Source organism: Chenopodium album, chromosome 6 (genome assembly GCF_948465745.1).
Source record: "Chenopodium album chromosome 6, dcCheAlbu1.1, whole genome shotgun sequence".
NCBI lineage: Eukaryota > Viridiplantae > Streptophyta > Magnoliopsida > Caryophyllales > Amaranthaceae > Chenopodium > Chenopodium album.
Genome location: NC_137839.1, coordinates 19077945 through 19100019, shown reverse-complemented (window position 1 = coordinate 19100019; position 22075 = coordinate 19077945). Strand labels below are relative to the sequence as shown.

General features: G+C 43.0%; 1 non-coding gene across 1 annotated transcript; it reads left to right on the top strand.

Annotated features, from left to right (window-relative positions):
• The first annotated feature begins 17932 nt into the window (after positions 1-17932).
• On the top strand, positions 17933-18039 carry LOC145637389 (small nucleolar RNA R71). Its single transcript, XR_014114180.1, has one exon. It is a non-coding gene; the product is annotated as a small nucleolar RNA R71 (small nucleolar RNA).
• The last annotated feature ends 4036 nt before the right edge of the window (positions 18040-22075 follow it).

Here is a 22075-nt window from a genome sequence, read left to right as displayed (position 1 = left end):
TTTAAGAAATTCCAAAAATGAGAGATTATCCATAATAAAACTCTTGTGGCACTAGATTTTGATTTTAGAATTGTATCTATTACGTCACTCATTTGGTAAGTAAAAAAAATAAAACTTTAACATCTTATCGAGAACAGGAAAGGAGTAATAATTTACGGTCGCTAGCTATATTATAATGTCATTTCAATAATCTTCGAATCACAAATTAATTATTTATGTGACGCTAATAATCTTTGAATGAGAGGATTAGAGGAATTCTTTTATTACGACCTAAGTAATTGTGCAACTTGGAGAGTTGGAGTCATGGATAAAATAGTTCTTTGTTGATGCCACAACTTCAAAGTGTCTAGCAAGCTAGGCCAAACCAAACCAAATTTTATTGGGATTTGTTTACAAAGACGAGAATAGCCTAAAATTTTAAGCTTTTTGGCAAAATGGGAGATTTTTCAAGTTCAAATTCGAGCAGGCCTCTAGGGTCGGAATTTTCTTATCACCTCTATTTAAGGAGAAGTACTATATTATATTTTTATTTTAATTAGTTGTAATGGTTACCTCGTTAATAAGGAAAAAAAAAACACAAAAAGAAAAAGGCGCCAAAATTTTCTAATATTAACAAATAAAGATAAGTTTGTTATATTATGAGTATCAATTAATCAATATATATCAATAAATTAATCAATCAATATATATAAATAAATTATAGCACCAATATATCCATTGAACTAAAACGAAAGCCATAATAGCAAGTGTATAAATTAATAAGCACGTGTAACATTGATGACTTAAAATCAAAGTACTGTTAACTGAAGCAATTGCAAAAGATAATGGAGTAACCACCAATAGTCGTACATATAATTAAATTAATTAGTACATGTCTCATGTGTTTAATAAAGTACAAGGAGTAGCAATACCTCATGATCACGGACGCATTCAATCATCTAAATTAATTTATTTATTTGCATTATTTATTATAATAACTGCAAGTTCAAGTGCATCAATGAATCATTAACATATGATAATTTTGATGATTAGCTAGTTTATCAAATCCGTTGCAATGTACAAAACTTTAATTATTACTCTCTCTATACCCTTTTGATAGTCCCTTATGAACAAATTTTATTCCCAAAATGTTCATCTCATTTGCTTTTTCAACAACCATTACGGAGTAATATTAAATTTTTCCAAAATTCCCTCCAATTTGCAACAATATTTGTGCAAATTTAACTTTTCCATGTAAATTTTGTTTTCCCATGTACTTTTATTACTTTCTTTCTCTACTTTTTGCATATCCAATATCAATAACTTTTTCAATGTACTGTAACTATTCTTATTTGTGTTTATTAATTCCAGTAAAAAATGTCCATAAGGGACTATCAAAAGGGGGCGGAGGGAGTATAAATTATGACTCACATAGTATGACATTATACTACAATAATAAGCTACTTGAACGTTCTAGAGCATTATTGACTTGTTGGGTCTAGGTCACCCACCTTGTCGGGTCGCACGCACACTCCATTCCACATTACTATGATATTATCCGCTTTGGGCTTAGCCTGCACGGATTTGTTTTTAAGCACCTTCCAAAAGGTCTCATCCTAATGAAGTGTGCACTCACTTATAAGGAGGTTTTAACCTCCTTACTTCTTCCATGTGAAACTTGGGATGAACAACCCCAACAATTTGTTATGAATATTGAAAAAAAAGTGGAATGAAAACAAATAAGACCTTTTCATTTGTTTGGTTTTACCATGAAAAGACTCACTTAAGGGGGCATTTGGTTCGGATTATGAAAACGGAATGGAAATGAAACAAATAAGGGGAGGGGGAGGAATCATTTAACTATTACCTTTAAATTTGCTTGGTTAGACCATGGAAAGAAATCGATCAAACTTTACTCCCTTTGTTTATGTTTGAGGAGGGTAAGGGTATTTGTTACCCTAAGTTTTTGTGAGGTAACAAGTGAAAGGTAACCATTACCCATAGGTAATTATAATTGTTATCAAGCCTTCAACAAAAAAATCAGTAACAGCTGTTTAGGGTAATTTTACCCCGCCACGTGGTCCAATCAGAGGATGAAACGTGTCAGCCTCAGGATGGCCCAAAGTGGACCAATCCCTGCTTGACACGTGTCACTCCAGAAATTAAGGGAAAAAGGCGGCCTTCAGGCCCAAATCCCGAGAAAGCCGCAAAGCGGCGCAGACCACCAATGATTAGGGTTCAATGACCTAATCAGGGGCACAATTTCCAAAGACCCTATAAATAGGGAGATGTCCCTCATTTTGAGGGGACGTTTTGATCATTTATTACACATTTGCTCTTTGATAGAGACATCCTGAGCTTGGAATCCGAGCAGATCCCTACCTAAATTTCCGCACCTTTTTCTCCCTTCAAGTTTCTAACTTGTGCGTCAGAGGCGGAGCACCACCCAACTGGTGTCTCCGTTTATTTTGCAGGTACAGCTCACCCCGGATCAGTCTTCGTGTTGTAACTCTCCCGAGGGACAAAAACACCCAAAACATTTGGCGCCGTCTGTGGGGAGAGTACCTCGAAGATGGTTCAAGAGTCTGTACCACCCCCTAACCGTCTGGGTGATGACCCGGAAGTTTTTACAGACCAGGAGGATGAGGATCCTCAGGTCGAAACCTTTACAGCCGAAGACGGCTCTCTCAGAATCAAGCGCATCCGGCCCAGAGAGACTCTGGAGCGGGGTGCCTCCCAGGCGGGTCCGAGCAGACCCACTGGGCAGCCGGAAGGGGAAACCCAAACGACAGCTGGATCAGCCCCTGTCACCCGAGACGAACTCATGAGATTCATGACAAGTTTCAAGGGTGAAATTAAAGAGCTGATCACCAAAAGCCCAAGTAAAGGTCAGTCGGCGAAGAAGACTCCTCCAGAGAAGGGGAAGTCAGTTAGAAACCGGCAGCCCACTCCTCATCCAAAGGAGAAGGCAGCCGGGACCATTGATTGGTAAAAAATTCTTCTTCATGGGAAGAACACCAATAACACTCGCCGGACTCAGCAGCCGGTGAGAAGTAAAAAATCAACTCTTGATGCTCGGGAGATCATTAACCGGAAGAGAAACCAATCGCTGTCTGAGTCGGCTTCAACGTCGAACTTTCCAGACAGCTTCAACAATATTTCTGCAGGGAGTGCACCCTCCTTGCATATGAGCCAGAGAAGCGGTAATACCGTCCATTCTGGCCCTCACATGATTGGAGTTGTACCGTATGTGCCTACTCAGGCTTACGGACAATATCCTCCTCACTTCATGCAGCCGACCTTCTTTGGAGGTCAGGCGGCATATCCAAATGTCCAGCTATTGGACTGACAGCTTCGTCTGCTGCGCCTGGGTGAACAGCCCTCTGCGTTCAACCGGGAGATAACAGAGGCGGCCCAGCCGGCCAAGGTTAAGAATGTGTTGGTTGGTACCTATGATGGTACCACCAATCCGGAAGACCACCTCGTGGCATACACCAACCTCATGTATCTGCAGGGGTTGGATGATGCCACTTGGTGTCGGTGCTTCCCGGCTACATTGAAGGGCATTGCCCAACAATGGTTTGGCAATTTGCCAGCCGGGTCCATCGATAGCTTCAGGAAGCTCGCCTTCCTATTTGCTTCCAACTTCTCAATGAACATCTCTGCTAAGAAAACAAGCCTTGATTTGAGCACTGTTAAGCAGGGAGAGAGAGAAGGGTTGCGCTCATATGTCAGGCGGTTCAATCTGATAAGAATTCAGATTCAAGGACTGTCTGACGAGGTAGCTTTTACAGACTTTTTTCAAAGGTTTGAGAGACGGGTCGACCTTTAAGTTCGACCTAGTCAGAAAAGGGGCTTTCACCTTACAGGCGGCCCTGAGGGAGGCGGAAAGCTACATCCAAGCTACCAACCTCTGCTCGCCTGGTAACCAGTCGGACTCCAAGAAGTCCGACAAACAGAAAGACAACCGGTCTGCTCAGCCGGCCAAAAACAAAGAAGAGAGCAAGAAAAGAAAAGAAGTATGGGCGGTTACTGACTCTGACCAGCCGTCCCAGAAGAAAAAGAAAGAGTTTAAACCGTACGTCCCCAAGTACGAGTTTAACAAAGTCTGCAACTCCATCCTCATGGAGGTAAAGGACCGGCTGTCCATTAAGAAGCCGAACCCTATGATGAGTTCTGTCCAGTCACGGAACAAAAATAAATTCTGTCAGTTCCATGAGGAGGTCGGCCATGACACCAACGACTACTTCAGTCTTCAGCGGGCGTTGGACCGTCTGGCTGACAAAGGGCTGTTGAAGTCCTACATTTCTAAGTCCCCAGCCGGGGCAAAAAAGAAAAACAAGGGTCAGTCCTCCAAGACTACCCCCCAGCCTGCTAGTAGCTCGGATACCGATAAGGAGCCGGTCTACACAATAGCAGGCGGGTTCTCTTGTGGAGGCCCTACCATCCGGGGCACCAAGAGCCATCTTCGAAAGATGGACAAGGATGATGACGAGCAGGCGTCTGCAAGCACCTCTTTCCCATACGTCTTGATTACTGAGAAGGATAGGGGCAGCGTCCGCCGTCCGCATGATGACCCTGTTGTTATTGAATGTAAGGTTGCCAACCAACTGGTTGGAAGAATCCTTATTGACAGCGGCAGCTCATCAGACATCATCAGCCTCCGGTGCTTGCAAAAGCTGAAATATAACGTCAGCAGCATGCATCCGGTCACCCACCCCTTGGTTGGTTTCGGGGGTGGGATGGTCTACCTAGCCGGAAGAATTGACTTACCCATCCGGCTGGGAGAGAAGGGCCAAGGACGACATATTGTCGTCAGATTCTTGGTCGTTGAGGAGTTGACCGCCTACAACATTATCCTTGGTCGGCCGACCCTCAACGTAGCCAAGGCAGTAATCATCCCATCTCTCATGCTCATCAAGTATGAGAGGGATGACGGCACTGTGGGTTCCCTGAATGGGGATCAGAAGACGGCCCGAGAGTGTTATCTCTCAGCCGTCAGAGACACTGTGGCCCCAGACGGCCAGGAACCAATAGACCTTGACAATGTCAAGGATGCCGACCCTGGGCCTGTCCCACCAGCAGCCGGGAAGAAAAGAAAGGCACCTCTGCTGGTGGAGGTGAAGAAAGAGAAAAAATAGCAATCACTGACCGGTGAACGGTCAGAGGAGCTCCGCCCTCAACCGGCTGGTGAAAGTATTGATCTCGTTCTGGATGAAAGCCGTCCAGAACGTACTGTGAAGGTTGGGACGGTTTCTCATGCTACTTTGGGTGTAAGCTTGCACCTTCTGCTGAAGGAATTCAAAGACATTTTTGCCTTTGAAGTAGAAGAGATGCCAGACGTCAGCCCGGATCTCGCTGTCCACAAACTCGCCGTGGACCCTAAAAAGAAGCCCATCCGGCAAAAGAAAAGAAACCACGGCGAGGAAAGAAGTCAGGCAGCAGCTGCCGAAGTCAAAAAGCTGCTAGACGCCAAGTTCATCTGGCCCTGCAATTTTCCCGACTGGGTGGCCAATGTGGTCCTTGTTAAGAAACCGAATGGGACCTGGCGCATGTGTGTTGATTACACAGACCTCAACAAGGCGTGTCCAAAGGACAGTTACCCGCTTCCAAAGATCGACAGTCTGGTCGACTCTACAGCCGGTCACGCCTTGATGAGCTTTATGGATGCCTACTCCGGCTTCCATCAGATACCTCTGTGGAAGAAAGATCAAGAGAAGACGGCCTTCGTCACTGATCAGGGGTTATTCTGTTATACTGTGATGTCATTTGGCTTGAAAAATGCGCCTGCCACTTTCCAACGGATGATTAATACGGTCTTCATTAATCAGATTGGGAGGAATGTGGAGGCGTACATTGATGACATGATAGTCAAATCCAAGCTACAGACGGATCACCTTGTTGATCTCCGAGAAACATTCACCACCCTCAGGCGGCATAGGGTTATGTTAAATCCTAAGAAATGCGTCTTTGGTGTTGAGTCTGGGAAGTTTCTCGGATTCCTGATTGATCAAAGGGGGATAGAGGCTAACCCTGAAAAGATACAGGCGGTGATAGACATGAAGTCACCCTGTTATGTCAAGGAAGTGCAGAGGCTCACCGGCTGTCTGGCCGCCCTGGGGAGGTTCCTCAGCCGGTCAGGTGACAAGTGCCTCTACTTCTTCCAAGCAATCAGGAAGAAAACCAGATTTGAATGGGGGGAGGATGCTGAGGCGGCATTCTAGAGTTTGAAAGAGCATTTACATTCTCTACCTAGGTTGGTCAGTCCTTTACCTAGGGAGACGTTGTACATGTACTTAGCCGTCTCAGATCATGCCCTCAGTGCCGTTCTCCTTGCTGAGCGAGACGGCGTGCAGCTCCCGGTTTACTTCATTAACCATGTTCTTAAAAATGCTGAACTCCGGTATCCCATGGTTGAAAAATTTGGCCTTGCTCTGTATATGGCTTTCAAAAAATTGAAGCCCTACTTTCTGGCACACCCGGTGGTGATTTACACCGACCAGCCACTCAAGCGGCCAATGTCTACCTTGGACTCATCCGGGAGAATGTTGAAATGGGCTATTGAAATGCAAAGTCTTGAAATCACTTACGAACCAAGAAAGGCAGTGAAAGGTCAGGCGTTTTCCGACTTCATTGTTGAAATGACCCGTCCGGTGGCTCCGGATAATCTTGATCGGGTTTGGAAAGTGTATGTAGACGGGAGTTCTACTAAGAACGGCTGTGGTGCAGGCGTAATTTACGAGTCTCCTGAAGGGGACAGATTTGAGTATGCACTACGCTTCAAATTTCAAGCCTCTAATAATGAGGCGGAATATGAAGCCCTGCTAGCCGGCATCCACATGTGTAAGGCGGCAGGGGCCATGAAAATTGACGCCTACTCTGATTCTCAATTGGTCGTTAGCCAGTATGAGGGAAGCTATGAGGCTACTCATCCGGCTATGATTAAATATCTTCAGGCAATCAAAGAAGAGACCAAGGCACTTGAGGAATTTCGTCTGAGTCAAGTGCCCAGGTCGGAAAACAACCAGGCGGATACATTGTCAAAGCTGGCGTCTTCCGCCTGCCATGATACGCCTCGGTCAGTGTTTTGGGAAGTTATTGAAAAGAGAAGCATCTATGAGGATCCCATTGGAATTCTGGACCGAAGCTCTACCTGGATGGATGGCATCCGGGCCTACCTTTCAGACGGCACACTTCCTGATTCGCCACAGGAGGCAGCCGTCCTGAAAAAACGAGCTGCAAGATTCGAGTTGAAAAATGGAGAACTCTTCAAGGCGGGGTTTCTGAAGCCTTTGTTGAAGTGTGTCACCCCAGAAAAGGGGAAAGAAGTTCTCGAAAACTTGCACTCGGGATTCTGCGCCTCGCATATAGGCGGCAGGTCCCTAGTCGTCAGAGCAAGACGACATTATTTTTGGCCCACTCTTGAGGTAGACGCCAAGGAATTGGTGAAGAAATGTGACAAGTGCCAAAAATTTGGCAAACTCATTCACCGTCCGGCTACTGATCTGACGACCATCCACAGCCCAATCACGTTTGCAAAATGGGGCATGGACATTCTAGGTCCTTACACGCCTGCTCCAGGCGGAAAGTGCTACATCTTGGTGGCTGTGGATTATTTCACCAAGTGGGTGGAGGCTGAGGCGGTTAAAAACATCAAGACCTCAGACGTAATTTCCTTCATTTGGAAGAACATTATCACCCGGTATGGGGTACCTATGTCTATGGTGTTTGATAATGGTCCTCAGTTTGAGAGATCAGGGGATCTCAAGCTATTTTGCATCTGTTGGCCGGCCCCAAGCAAACGACCAAGTTGAAGCCTTCAATAAACTCATCTCAGACGGCATTAAGAAGAAAATAGAAAGAGCCGGTGGCTTATGGGCAGAAGAACTAATCCATGTCCTATGGGCCATCCGGACAACAGCAAAAGGGGCAACCGGTGAAACCCCATTTCTCATGGTTTACGGTGCTGAAGCCGTCTTGCCCATCGAACATTACGAGCCAACTCTCAGAGTCATGCTATATGATGAAGAGGCAAACTGGGAAGCAATGCGCCTGACATTGGATTCACTCCAAGAACGCAGGGGCAATGCCGCCTTGCGTCATGAGATTTACCGTCTGAGAATGACGAGAGCCTACAACAAAAAAGTACACAAGCGTCCTTTGAAAGTTGACGACTTAGTGTTACGAAAAATGGAGGCAACTGGTAGGGCCAATGAGCCGGGGAAGCTAACCCCAAATTGGGAAGGCCCCTACCGGATCTATGAAGAAGTAAGGGATGACACCTACCGCCTGTAAACTCCAGACGGCAGGCGTCTGCCTAGAACTTGGAATGTAGACAATCTAAAAAAGTACTACTTATGAGAATGTAAACTTTTTGTAAACAATGAGTTAATTAATGAAGATTCAGACTTTGTTTGCAAAATTGAGTTATTGTTTGATTACCCATCCGGGTAATACCCAGACGGATTTTTCATTTACCTAACTAAGTTCGATACTTAGTAAAGGTTACCTTTGTTTGACCGCCTGGGTAATACTCGGATATTCGGATCTCTTGTTTATTTAAGTTTGATACTTTGTTCATTTAACTAAGTCTGATTATCCGCCTGGGTAATACTCAGACGGATTTTTCTTTTACCTAACCAAGTTTGATACCTGGTAAGATTAAATAATTGCCTGTCCGTCCGGGTAATACCCAGACAGACTCGTTCGTTTAAACAACTAAGTTTGATACTTAGTGTAAATTCAATACTTCAACTAAAAACTAAGCACAAAAACGTTTAGTGGCTATACAACCGGTCTTAAACAAGACCAGAGGCTAAAATGGCCGGATGGTTGCTCATTTTATAAAATCGCCTGTCCCAACATGGACAAAGGCGTCCGGCGACACCCCTCCGGGTGCAATCGTCGCAGAGAACAAACTATTTGTCGGTTCTACGTACCCATGCAGACGACAAAGATTGAACGACCTAATTGGTCAACTCATAGCCGTCTGACCAAAATGACCTGTGAAGAATGATCAAGTTGCCAAATACCGGATGATATGGGGCATCAGTTGGTCACCGGCTGAAGGTCTCACTTAGGTTATCTATTCCAAAATTGCACTTCCCACCCCAATTGGGGCAAAAGAGTTGTTCAATGGCTATGAAATCTCTACCTAGACGGACAAACGTCGTCTGGGTAGTGACTGGAACGCCTGTTAGTGTACGGCTGTGCACTTGGTTTGGGGCAATCACTACTGTGATTGATTGACTTACAAACATATCATGCTCTTTGCAGCATCAGACGTTTTCAAGTCAATCAACCAACTCCACTTGAAACCAATCACACAGCCGTCCAGGGGCAAGGACAGCCAGACTATTGACTAGTTAGGCAAAAAATCGCCGCATGCTTTGGATAAGTTAGGCAAAAATGAAAAATTAAAATTTGCACAAAATAAAAATTCAAATGCAAAATGATCAAAACCGACTCTGTCGGTGCATTTCATAAAAGTCCACCCAACCAAACGGTTGTAGTGGATCAAATGTTAACCGGACCCCGTCCGGGAGAAAGAAATTGTTAATTAACTCGGCTCCTTAGCCGGTAAATACAAGGATACTCGGCACGCAGGCCGGAAAAAGCAAGTTTTGGCATACAGCCGCTGAATAAAAGAAAAAATAAAAAAGCAGAGATTGGCATATTGCCGCTGAATGGTCACTTTTGGCCTGCAGACGGTGCCTCCTGGTCCTCCTCCTTTTCCTCATCATCTGAGGGTATCTCCTGTGCTTCACCGGGACCAGGAAGCTCAGGCGCGGACGGCTCGTTGTTGGAGTTGACCCAGGCTTCGAAAGAGGCAGGCTCTGGCTCGCCTTGTTCTCTCAAGTACACCACGTACTCGGCATAGCTGTGCGCCAGTGCCCAGATGCTGTAATCCGCGTCTGGGTACAAGGCAGCCCAGGCAATCTTCTTACGGGCGTCATTGTCAGCGTCACTCTCAGCAACAAGGCGGTTTTGCTCCGCCTCCAGGGTTGCTGACAGGGTAAAGTCGTATCCCCTAATAAAAAATAATTACCTAAATCACTAACTAAGATAGACAGGGAAGTAGGGTCGATCTCCACAGGGAAACAAGTATTTTTACTCCTAATTTATTATTATAATCTAAATTATTTAAGTAACCAATATTTATAATTAAGTATGAGACTAAACTACAAAGAATAAGAGTAGGGAGAAAACGATATATAAAGGGATCTAGGGCATAGGTTCACCAATAAATAATACTCCAGGGTAAAACATAGTAATCAATCATTGACATTGCATAAATAACATGATTAACAGGCTCTCGCAATTTATTAATCAACATAAATCTAACAGGCTCTCGCAATTTACTAGATCTAAGTTCTTATTGAAAATAGTCTTTAATATCAAATTAACATCTGCTCGATTCATCAATTTAATATTGCTATACTTTTACAAGCCGCAATTGTAAAACATTAAAACAATCCAATAAGAAATTATCATGCAATACCAATAATAAAAAATAGTCAATCATCAATGCATCAATTAACCAGATTGTAAAGGGCTCTCGCTACGTATTACAATCACACAATTAATTTATCGGTATTAAATCTAATCTCTCGAATCTTGACTTAACCATTTATAAATTAACTTGCCTATTGCAACTAGACCTAAACATTAATTCTCATCTCTCGATTCTTGAATCAATATTGTCAAACTCATGCATAAAAGATAGGCCTAATCTAGTCACACAGCATTAATCCAATCAATAGGAAATTAATCTAGCATTGATAATCAACAACAATAAATTACCCCTTCATATTATTTATGGATCCCCACAAACCCTAGAAATTAAACTACTCACACATATTAAAAACTAAACTAATCAAAGTAATAAAATAAATCATGATGAGAGGAATAAAATAAATAAGATCAAAGGAAGAGAAATCGTTACCAAAATAATCTGGAATTAATGAAAGAATTAAGAACAAAAGTTTAGAGGGAATTTAAGAGAGAGAAAACTAAGTAGAGAGAAAAAGTCTAAAAGAAAGAGATTAAGAGAGGAGGAAGAGAGATCCTTCCTTAAGCCTCCTAAAAACGTACTTAAACAAAACTAAAAACTACTCCTAATTAGAAACTAATTGCTCATCAAAAGACCCTTCCATAAACACGCGCCCAATCGGGCCCGCCTTTTTCCTCGCACAGGTCTTCTCACAGCACCGCCCGATCGTGCTAAGCCTCGCACGATCGGGCGCGCCTGGCTTGCTGCGCATCTTGCCCTTGCGTGCATCCGCCCGATCGGGCCCGGTCTTCTCCTTCGAGGCTTGGACTTCGATTGGGCTAGATTTCTCGGCCCAATCCATATTTCCTCTCGGGTTTCGAATACATGGCCCAAATGCCTCGTGATCCAAATCACCGAGCCCTTAGTCACCGGCTCGATGGCTCTAGCCGGCCTTGGGCTCCAAAAATGGTCGTGTTCTTCTAGCTTCCGTAGTTGATCCAATAAGGCCCGGGAAAATGCTCTAAGAGTGCAATTTCCTGTAAAATATAACTAAAACTACGAAAACACTAGAACACACAAATTAGTAATAAAAGTGGCCCGAAAGAGCCAAAAACACTACTAATAATGACCACGGGACGGGGGTAAAACACTATATAAAATAGACATATCAAACTCCCCCAAGCCAAACCTTTGCTTGTCCCTAAGCAAAGAGCTCATCAACGAACATATAAACATGCCCCACCCCAATATTAAAAAAAAAATCAAGCTCAAACGATTCAAGGTAAATCAAATAAACATGCTTCAAGGTCAACCAATCAAATCCATCTAATTGCCTTTCCTCCCTAACAATTGTCAAAAAGAGCAAACCACAAGAGCATATAGAATTCAAGACTAGTGCTCACACACTCAACTCTCATTTTATGTGGCGAGTAAAGAATGTACTCGATCTCTCTCCAACCAACCCCTTTAATGTGAACAATGCCCTCCCAACTCACACTCTCGTGTGTATAAAAACATTGAACGCTCATCCTACTAGTCGACTCGAAATATGCCAAGTCATAACTTGCATTGAAAAACAACACTTTCACATTTACATAACTTCTATGCACAAGGTCGGAAGGTCTTTTAAGCTTGTAATGTAAGGCTAGAGTAAAGGTAGGATAAATTTGGGATCATGTGAGAGAAAAGCTATGCAAAAAGGGAGCCAAATCCTAATAAACCCATGATCAAAAATAATGATCATACACATCTCCAACATAACCAACTCCAACAACAAACCACCAAATATACTCCAAACAATAAAAACAATCCCAACACTTACAATTTCACTCATAAAAATATGACAATATGGAACAAGAGTGAATAACAACCCTTGAACTCATAACTTGAAATATTTACATTGAAACTCAACTTTTTTTTTCCTTTTTCTTTTGATTAACCTTCACTTAGAACATTTGAACATCAAACATTTTTTTTCTTTTCTTTTTTTTCTTAGAAGTTCACTTTCTTTTTTTTTCAAATTTCTCACTTTTATTTCTGAACTTCTTTTTTTTTTTCCATCACACTTTTTTTTATTTTTCTCAAACATATACAACTTTCAAACTCATAAAAACAAAAATATGATCAAGAACACATTACTTCTCAAAACCCACCCAAATTGTGCAAATAAAGTGCACACTACAAATCCCTCACCTCACTCACTAATAGCTCCCCCAAGCCAAGCTTGGGACTAGTAACCAATGGGGCAATTAAGGCTTGTAATGTGGCTATAAACAATAAAAGGACACAAGCAACAACATGGGTGACAAGAAGGGAACAAATGTATCTAAATACTCTGAAGGCTACCTAAAAGAATGAACGCCTTCGTCCTCCTCATGTGCATAATAAAAAGTCATGAAACACTACTCGTAGTTGCAAATCAATACTCAAATTCATTGACATACCAGGAATTATGGAACTATCACACATTTCCTAACCAAATCAACTAGTCAAGCACTATAATCACAAGTAGTTGGAAAAAATTGACGCATGCTAAGGTTTCAAGGCAATCAAACATCATATCATGATCAACTAATCCACAATATTCATCATTAAATACCAAGAATCAAAACAAATTTTCTCAAGTATGGGGCACAGGGAAGCATGATTTACAATTCATTGGAACGTATTTTTGGATTTTTTATTTTTCAAATTTTTTTTGTATTTTTCATATAAGGAAAGCAATAAAACTAAATTAGAAAGCAAATAAAAACTACACTAGAAAGCAAGTAAATAAAGAGAAAGGAAAGAGAGTTACCAAGCGAAAGATTACCCCCCCAAGCCAAATCAAGCAATGCCCTCATTGACTTGGGAGTGTAACCTACTCCTCATCCTCATCCATCCTCGAATAGCCGCCACCACTATGGCTAGAACCGGCCCCTCCATGGCTCGAACCACCACCTCCATAACCCGAACCACCTGCAAAATAGTTAGGGTCTACATTCCCCCCAAGCCCACCAAAAGGAGCATCGGTCCCATATCCATGGACCGATGAATAGTCCACATAGGTACCGTAGGCACTTGGGTCCGTGTATCCCCCTTGGGGGTATTGGAACCAATCGGGGACAAGTGGTTCAGGGGGAATAGCCCCCCGACGGGCGTAATCATCATACCTGGGGTATAAAACCCGCCCTAAGTTCCTCTCCACAACCCCAACCCTAGCATCTAGGGCTCCTACCCTAGTGTCCAAATTCCTAACCATACCCTCCATCCTCCCTTGCCCACTCTCTATCCGATCCAATTGGCTTCTAAAAGCCGAAAAGTCATATGGGGCGTTAGGGTCGATGTTGTAGTTGGTTGAAGAAGTGGGAATGTTATGTGTGTAGTGTTGGGGTGATGGTTGGTGGAAATGTTGTGGTGGTGAGGGAGGTGCTTGGTGGTGTGCTTGGGCCTCCCCTTGGTCTCCTAATTCAAAGATATAAGAGGGAAGACCCTTCCCAAATTTGGTCAAGGCCGGGTTAGGCAAGGTGAAAGCGTTGTCTTTCCTACCCGACTCCCTATGAATCACCCACCAAGTCTCACCCCCTATCACATTTATCCAATTAAGGCCTCCTAAGTAGGGTGCGTCCATTAAGGTTGGTCCGGCTACCTTACCATCATCGCTAGGGGTCCAACTAAGGTATTTGACCGCAATGTGGGTTACTAACCCACCAAAGTAAATTGGGACCTTAGACCTACCCGATTTGGCCGCATTGGCCACCCTCTGAAAGTGTTGGGCCATCCTATGAACTATTTTAAGCTTGTCACTCTTAGGAATCATGTATGATCCTAATAGCTCTAGTTCATCTCTCCTCACATTAGCCGGTTCATGCCTCCCAAAGATGGTAAGGCCAACAAACCGTTGCCAAAGTTTTGGCACGGGATGTTGAATCCAAGTGCCCTTGGCATGTTGGAGGTTTAAGTTAGGATTCCCTATTAGAGCACGGTAGACAAAAGTAATGTTGTCTTGGGGTGGTTCAATTGGTCTATCGGATTTCAATTCAAACAATTTTCCAAAATCTTTCAAGGACAATCTAATATCATTATTAAACAATCGAAATTGAACATGAGAGATTCGAGCATTTGATTTTATGACATTAAAACTAGAAATGAATTCTAAAGTCAAATAATCATAAGTATCATAGTGTAAATTGAACAAACCACTCATGCCAATTCCTTTGAATAGTTTTTCAACACGTTTATTAATTCCTAGTCTAGAAAGCGTAGGATGGTGAATAAAACGGGTAGGAATTACCTGCCGTGTGATGAGGTTGAGCATCCTTTGCTTTTGCTCTTGGGTGGTGATGACCACCCTCTCCCACCCCGGAATTTGCAGCTCCGGGTCAATGCTAGGTGCTTGTTGCCTCGATCCTTCACCCCTAACAGTTCTAGACCTCTTGAAAGCCATTTTAATGTGAAAATAGTAGGAATTGAAGCTTTATCACTCTTAGGGTTTGAGAAGAAATTGAGAGAAAGTGTTGAAAATTTAGTGTAGATTGTAGAGGAAGATGAGAGGAGTTGGAAAATGTAAGAATTTTTAAGTTTGGATGGAAGAATTGGGGAAGATCTTGGAATGAAGTGTGAGTTGAAGGTTTGGAAATGGAGGTTTTAGAGAGAGAAATTGAAATGAAGAAGATGAAATAAGGGGAAAGTGAGGAAAGAGAGAAGAGAAAAGAAAATAAAGGGGGGGACGGGCTGTAGGCGCACCCGATCGGGCGAATGGGGAAATTTCCAGAATGCAAGTTGCGTGCCCGATCGGGCGAGCTCCGCCCGATCGGGCGCGAACGCGAACATAATAATTCGCCCTTTGCTCGCCCGATCGGGCGAGCTTCGCCCGATATTTCGTTTCTTCTCACTCGATTTGCGCCCGATCGGGCGACCTCACCCGATCGGGCGAAAAGAGAACTCGTTTCCAGCTCTCCTCTCGCGCCCGATCAGGCAAGCATCGCCCGATCGGGCGAAATTAGCCTCGAAAACAGCTCTGCTTTCGCGCCCGATCGGGCAAATTTTTCTCCGATTTTTGCCTCACTTGCGCGCCCGATCGGGCGAGCCTCGCCCGATCGGGCCCGACCAAGCCCTGGAGTTTCTCCGATTTCCTTTCTTCTTCAAATTTTTCTAAGTCTTTTTACCTATCAAATTCATACATGTACAACAACACTTTAAAAATGGTAAAATATCACTCTCCTCACCTCTCTAAAATTAAAATAAAATAAGAGAGAAGGAAAACTAAACTAGAAAGCATGAAATACAGGTTGCCTCCCGCAAAGCGCCGGTTTATATAGGTCCCGCACGACCTTCTTACCAAGTATAATTCCTAGGACCCTTTACCTAACGCTTGATCGGGTGGTTTCTCACCCGGTCTAGCGATGTTTAGGCTGCGATGCGGCTTCCTGACATAACCTGTGGGGCGCCAAGTCGCCTTATCTGGCGGATCCTCCTTGACTTGGACTGGGGGATCTTCAATGCTACACACTAAAAACCCTTATTTGATCGAATGTTGCTTCAAATTGTTATTGCGTTCAACTCTTGTAACTTGATCTGGCGGAACACTTACCGTAGGCTCGAGTCGCACAACTTGCTCGATCGGTTCCACTTGTTCATCCTCGAAGCCAAGACCAGCATTGTAGAGTGCTCTTTCTATTGCATCGACTTCCTTCTACCATTTGTCTATCTCATCTGAAAAGGATGCAACACAAGATACCGCCTCCAAGGGATCTTTTTCAAGAGCTTGGGGCTTGTTAGAATAATGTTCAACCACATTAACACTGAAACATTTCTCCTCAGTCATGGAGCTTTTGGGGGCATTATTCAGATTAAAAACAACTTTATCGTCCCCTACTGATAGTGTTAACTTACCACTTTTTACATCTATGACTGCTTCTGCAGTGTTAAGGAATGGTCTACCCAAGATAATTGGGGTTTGCGTATCCTAAGCCATATCAAGAACAACAAAATCCACAGGTATATAAAATTTACCTACTCTGACGGGGACATCCTCTAAAACACCTAAGGGGTATTTAAAAGAACGGTCGGCCATTTGTAGAGTTATATTGGTAGCTTTTAATTTACCCATATTCAACTTAGAACACACAGATAATGGCATGACGCTAACACTAGCACCCAAATCACATAATGCATTATCAATCAAGAGATTGCCAATATGACAAGGGATAGAAAAACTACCTGGATCTTTTAATTTAGGTGGAGACTTATTTTGAAGTACGGCACTACATTCTGCAGTGAAAGCTACTGTCTCTACCTCACTAATAGACCTTTTTCTCGTAAAAATTTCTTTCATAAATTTTGCATATGAGGGGATTTGTGTGATCAATTCAGTAAAGGGGACTGTTACCTTCAGATCTTTAACCACCTCCAGGAACTTACCAAACTGCTTATCCAAGTTTATCTTCAATTGACGATTGGGGAAAGGGAGTTTGATGATTGGCTTTTTAGCATTCTTATCTTTGTCTGGAGTAGCCACCTTCTCTGGAGTTTTACCCTGCAATGTAGAATTAGATATGTTAGTATTATCTTTTAGCCCTGCAGGGCTATCAACTACATTGTTTGGTTTAATGGAATCAAGATTAGCATTATTTAATAAAATAGGTTCATCAACTCTGGGCATAGAGGGCCCTTCATAGTTTGAACCAATCCTTAGAGTAATTGCAAATGCTTGATCCGTAGGCCTAGTCGGCTGTGCCGGCAGGGCTCCCTGTTGGCGTGCTTGTAGAGTAGCGGAGAGTTGCGCAATTTGATTATCTACAATTTTATTATGCGCTAGAATTTGATCAATTGTCGCATCCCTGCTCTCCATGTGCTTTTGCATATTGACCAACATTGCTCTAATTTCCCCCAAAGAAGGGTTGGAAGATGAGGGGGGTTGTTGTGGTTGATTCTTCTGGCTAGCATTGGGGTGATAATATTTCTGCTGCTGTTGCTGTGGCACCTGTGGTTCTTGTGGTGGTGGATTTTGAACGTTAGTGCTCCGGTAGGAAAGGTATGGATGATTCCGATACCCAGGATTGTAAGTGTTGGAGTATGGGTTATTCTGCCTATAAGCTTGGAAGGCATTAACTTGCTCCACGGAACTCCTGCAATCCTGCTCCCAATGACCTACAATACCACAATTTTCACAGAAAGCCTCATTAGAATTATTATTAATTGCAGAAACATTAGCTACATTAGCTCAGATTATCTAATTTTTGGCAAATAGAGGTCAGTTGAGCTTGCAAAAAGGATACAGAGTCGACACTATGTTTCCCCTTGTTGGCAAATCCTCTGGGATTCCCATATTGGGAATTGTGTATCGCCATATCTTCAATAACCTGACCTGCATCATCAACATTAAGATTCATAAATCTCCCACTAGCTGTAGAGTCTAAAATTATTCTCGAAGAATTTCCAATGCCGTTATAAAAGGCTTGGATTAACTTCCATTGTGCTAAATTATGGTGAGGGCATTCTCTTTGTAAGTCCTTGAACCTCTCCCAAGCCTCATATAAAGACTCATCGGCTTCTTGGGCAAAGTTCTAAATCGCACTCCGTAGTACTGCTGTTCTCTCTGCAGGATAATACTTGTTATAGAAATTTTAAACAAGAGTTTCCCAGTCAGTTATACCAAGTGTAGTTCTATTTAAGCCATTAAACCACAATTTATCTTTTCCAGTTAAAGAGAAGGGAAAGAGAATCTCCCTAATTTGGTCTTGAGTGACCCCAGCTTGCCTGATGGTGTTGCAATATTGACAATAGTCGGCAATGTGAAGATTCGGGTCTTCGCCCTTGGCTCCACTGAATTGCTTCGTCTCTATCATCGTTATAAATTGAGGTTTGATCTCAAATTGAACCCCATCAAGAGCCGGAGTAGGGGTGAGATGTGGAAAATCCGTAAGCTTTGGTTGTGAATAATCACTAAGCTTCTTTGGAGTCGCCATCTCTGATTCTGTGTCTGATGATGTCTCTAAATCGCTAGAATTAGTTGGAGGATCGCGGTGATTATTATTAGTATCACCAGAATCCGCCAGGATTTTCTTGTAGAAGTTTTTCTGTCTATGGAAGGAACGTTCGATCTCAGGATCGAAAGGGATGTAACCTGATCTGGAACACCTGGGCATAAACAAAAACTAGAAGCAAATATGAGATTTGTCTCAGAGAACTAACGCTCTCTGAGACAAAAGAGAAATAATCTAGACTACAAAAACAATCAGAAATAAAAATAAAACCGTTTCCCCGGCAACGGCGCCAAATTTTGACAGGGTAAAGTCGTATCCCCTAATAAAAAATAATTACCTAAATCACTAACTAAGATAGACAGGGAAGTAGGGTCGATCTCCACAGGGAAACAAGTCTTTTTACTCCTAATTTATTATTATAATCTAAATTATTTAAGTAACCTATATTTATAATTAAGTATGAGACTAAACTACAAAGAATAAGAGTAGGGAGAAAACGATATATAAAGGGATCTAGGGCATGGGTTCACCAATAAATAATACTCCAGGGTAAAACATAGTAATCAATCATTGACATTGCATAAATAACATGATTAACAGGCTCTCGCAATTTATTAATCAGCATAAATCTAACAGGCTCTCGCAATTTACTAGATCTAAGTTCTTACTGAAAATAGTCTTTAATATCAAATTAACATCTGCTCGATTCATCAATTTAATATTGCTATACTTTTACAAGCCGCAATCGTAAAACATTAAAACAATCCAATAAGAAATTATCATGCAATACCAATAATCAATAATAGTCAATCATCAATACATCAATTAACCAGATTGTAAAGGGCTCTCGCTACGTATTACAATCACACAATTAATTTATCGGTATTAAATCTCATCTCTCGAATCTTGACTTAACCATTTATAAATTAACTTGCCTAATGAAACTAGACCTAAACATTAATTCTCATCTCTCGATTCTTGAATCAATATTGTCAAACTCATGCATAAAAGATAGGCCTAATCTAGTCACAGAGCATTAATCCAATCAATAGGAAATTAATCTAGCATTGATAATCAACAACAATAAATTACCCCTTCATATTATTTATGGAGCCCCACAAACCCTAGAAATTAAACTACTCACACATATTAAAAACTAAACTAATCAAAGTAATAAAATAAATCATGATGAGAGGAATAAAATAAATAAGATCAAAGGAAGAGAAATCGTTACCAAAATAATCTGGAATTAATGAAAGAATTAAGAACAAAAGTTTAGAGGGAATTTAAGAGAGAGAAAACTAAGTAGAGAGAGAAAGTCTAAGAGAAAGAGATTAAGAGAGGAGGAAGAGAGATCCTTCCTTAAGCCTCCTAAAAACGTACTTAAACAAAACTAAAAAATACTCCTAATTAGAAACTAATTGCTCGTCAAAAGACCCTTCCATAAACACGCGCCCAATCGGGCCCGCCATTTTCCTCGCACAGGTCTTCTCACAGCACCGCCCGATCGTGCTAAGCCTCGCACGATCGGGCGCGCCTGGCTTGCTGCGCATCTTGCCCTTGCGTGCATCCGCCCGATCGGGTCTATGCTTGCCCGATCGGGCCCGGTCTTCTCCTTCGAGGCTTGGACTTCGATTGGGCTAGATTTCTCGGCCCAATCCATTTTTCCTCTCGGGTTTCGAATACATGGCCCAAATGCCTCGTGATCCAAATCACCGAGCCCTTAGTCACCGGCTCGATGGCTCTAGCCGGCCTTGGGCTCCAAAAATGGTCGTGTTCTTCTAGCTTCCGTAGTTGATCCAATAAGGCCCGGGAAAATGCTCTAAGAGTGCAATTTCCTGTAAAATATAACTAAAACTACGAAAACACTAGAACACACAAATTAGTAATAAAAGTGGCCCGAAAGAGCCAAAAACACTACTAATAATGACCACGGGACGGGGGTAAAACACTATATAAAATAGACATATCAGTTGCTGCAAAGTTTATCTGAGCCTGAGCAGCCTCCTTCTCCAGCCTCTGAACCTTGGTCTTCAGTTTGGTGTTCTCTTCGGAAACACGTTTAAGTGTGCCAAGGTTCGTCTAGGCCTTCTTGAGCGCCTCAGCAGCCTTTTTAGCGCTCTCATCCGCCTTCTTCTAGGCCTCCTCCGCCTCCTTCTTAGCCGTCTCAGCATCCGTTGCCCGCTGCTTGGCCGTCTTCAGATCTGACTCCAGCTGCTTGATTCTAGACGCCTGTTTCATAATTATTGCTTTAGTTTCAAGTTCATTTACGATAGTCGAGTGTAAAGCAATATTATCAGCGTCTATGGCAGACTTCTTGGCCCTTTTTACCTCTTCCCGTTTGCGGGAATAAGGACGTTTGAGCCCGTCCACCCGCAGCATGGCCTGCAAAAAAGTCAGGCGGCATAAGTATTGCAGGCGGGATAAAACACTTGGAAAAAATAAAATTGAATTGACAAGTTTCTTACCTCAGCCAGAAGGGATAGAATGCGTTCAAGATTGAACGTCTCTATCCCAGGGATATTGTCCTTATCCCTCTTCCAAACGGCTTCCAGCATGGCCTTGGCATGCTTCTGGACGTCTGGCCAGCGGGGAGATTGATCTGCACCACAATCAATACGTGATGAGTGCGAAACTAAGGCAGCACCTATTTGTTGCCGACCGCCTGAGGATGACGTCTGTTGAGTGTGGGATTTCACCCGTAAAGGCCACCCCAGATCAAGCGGGGATTCAAAAGGGTTCTTACCTTCAGAGCCGGCCAAGCGGGAACCGCTTGCAGGCGTGGTGAACCTCGCGGCTGCTGATAAGGGGTTGACGAGATCAAGGCACAAGCTGCCGCCTATCTTCTCGTTGCGCCCCGCTATCCGCATCTGCTGATGCTTGGCTGAGGCGCCAGGAGTTGACGCAGAGGTGGCTTTTTTAATTTTGTTAAGAACGGCGGGGTTCTCCTCCCTAGCCCGTTTGAGTTGTTTCTCAAATGACTTTCCAACCTCTCCTCCCTGCAAAAATAACCAAAGTTAAGGTTAGCTTCCGGGAAAAATGATTTTAAAGGATCAACTTATGAAAGGGTCAGGCGCTTAATACCTTGGCCTTGACCTTAGCCGCAGCTTTATCCGCAAGATCTTTGCGGATGGTTGCAGAAGACCGCTTGGGAGTTTTCACCGACTGTAACATTTTTAATGCTTCTTCTGCAAAAAGAAAGAAATTGGTCAAAATCATAAATCAATTTCGATAGAAAATACTACAGACGGATATAAACTCAGGCGCATACGTTTGGTAAACATGTGTCCTAGCCCGCACGCGGCTAGGAAACACTCATCCCTGAATCAGGCGCTCTTGGGGATCCAGTTCTTGGGGACTTTTATTGTTTCCCCGGTTGACAGAGTTGCGTTTGTGAGGCCGAAAAAGTCTACCTCAATTATCTTGTCAAAATCTTTCTCTGGGATCCGGGGAAGAGCGCACTTCCTGCCCAACAAGTCGGGCTTCTTATTGTACAGACGGAATTCATAGTTCTCCCGTCTAGTTGGGGCTGACATCAGGTAGAACCTATGCTTCCAGCCATCGAACTTTGAGACCTTGTCCAAGGTCATCATATACTGAGGCTGCGTGGTTAGAGTGTACCACGCCCTCCAGCCGC